The following is a 1,371-nucleotide window of genomic DNA, read 5'->3' as shown; positions in this document are numbered from 1 at the left end:
CCGTGCGGGGGTCGGCCGACGGCGTGGTAGGTGTGCCTGCACGGTGACGGAGCACACACCACGCCCGCCAACCCCTCCGTACCTCCCGAGACCGGTGGCAGGACGGAGCGGAAAACGTGCGGACTGAACGGGAGAGCCAAGAGCCAGCGATCCACGCGCGTGCGACCGTCCAAGTCACAGCGTTCGACGAAAACCTCCTCCCTCGGCCAGGCACTCGGCGCCAGCAGGGGAGACAGGATCAGACGCCCCGCCGGCCACTTAAGGCCGAGGACGAACCACGAGACGGGCGGCTGCAGCAGCGGGCGGCCTGCAGCTCCCAGCACTCTCAATCGATCAACCATCGAGTCGGGTCAGCGTGTCAAACCGGCGAGCTCCACGGTCAGGCCGGCGGCGCACCAGCACCGGACCTCCGCGGCTCCCTTCACTCTTTCCACTGCCAGCCAACCGAGAGACGGACCCAATGCGGACGTGCAGAGCTTAGGCAGACCCCCCACTGGAGGCTCAACACTTCGTGGCAGCTCCGTGTCCCAGAGACCAGGAGGGTTGGCACACACACACAGTGTGAACCACCGACAGCCATTCTGGGACCGGTGACAGCCGTGCTGGCCCCACTGCCACGACACAGACGGACGCCAGGCCGCGCTCCCCGGCGGGGGGATGGCGTCGAGCCTGACGAACGGAATGTGCAGGGTGGGGGGGAAAGGCCAAGCGCTCCGACGCCGGAGGGCTCCGGAGTCTGAACTTAGGGGGACAAAGAGGACGGGTCCTCTGCGACACCCCAGCCGCGCTCTCGCCAGCCAAGGCGAGTGCGATTGATTGCCAAACGACCCTCAGACAGGCGTGGCCCCGGGAAGAACCCGGGGCCGCAAAGTGCGTTCAAAGTGTCGATGATCAATGTGTCCTGCAATTCACATTAATTCTCGCAGCTAGCTGCGTTCGTCATCGACGCACGAGCCGAGTGATCCACCGTCAAGAGTTGTCTGAGTTTGTTTTAGGTCTCTCCCTCGCCAGAGGAAAGCGACCCGGACCGCACATACGCTCCCCACCTTGAGCTACAGCCACCTGCACGCCGGCGTGCGGGCGGAGCAGGGTGGCGTGAAGCGATGGGGAGCACCATCCTGGTGCGGCCCGCAGAAACATACGTCTATTGGGGGGAGGAGGACAGGGCGCCCAAGAGGCGATGCGTGCCCCAACGCACCGCAGCGACGGAGGCAGGATCACCGCCACCATGTCGCCCGCCTAGTATCACGAGGCGTGCAGCAGCTTTGCCCTAGGAAAAGCAGAGGCGGGAACGGGCACCGGCCATCGGTTCGGCAGCGTCACTGACGCGTGCACGTGGCGGCGTGTCGGCGAGCGGACTTCCTGCGAGGA

At 65.8% G+C, this 1,371-nt stretch overlaps 1 non-coding gene across 1 annotated transcript; it reads right to left on the bottom strand.

Annotated features, from left to right (window-relative positions):
- Positions 1–824: 824 nt before the first annotated feature.
- Positions 825–978, bottom strand: LOC140472595 (5.8S ribosomal RNA). Its single transcript, XR_011957754.1, has one exon. It is a non-coding gene; the product is annotated as a 5.8S ribosomal RNA (ribosomal RNA).
- Positions 979–1,371: the final 393 nt, after the last annotated feature.

Source organism: Chiloscyllium punctatum, unplaced genomic scaffold, assembly GCF_047496795.1.
Source record: "Chiloscyllium punctatum isolate Juve2018m unplaced genomic scaffold, sChiPun1.3 scaffold_378, whole genome shotgun sequence".
In the NCBI taxonomy this organism is placed as follows: domain Eukaryota; kingdom Metazoa; phylum Chordata; class Chondrichthyes; order Orectolobiformes; family Hemiscylliidae; genus Chiloscyllium; species Chiloscyllium punctatum.
This window is presented reverse-complemented; position numbering and strand designations above follow the sequence as displayed.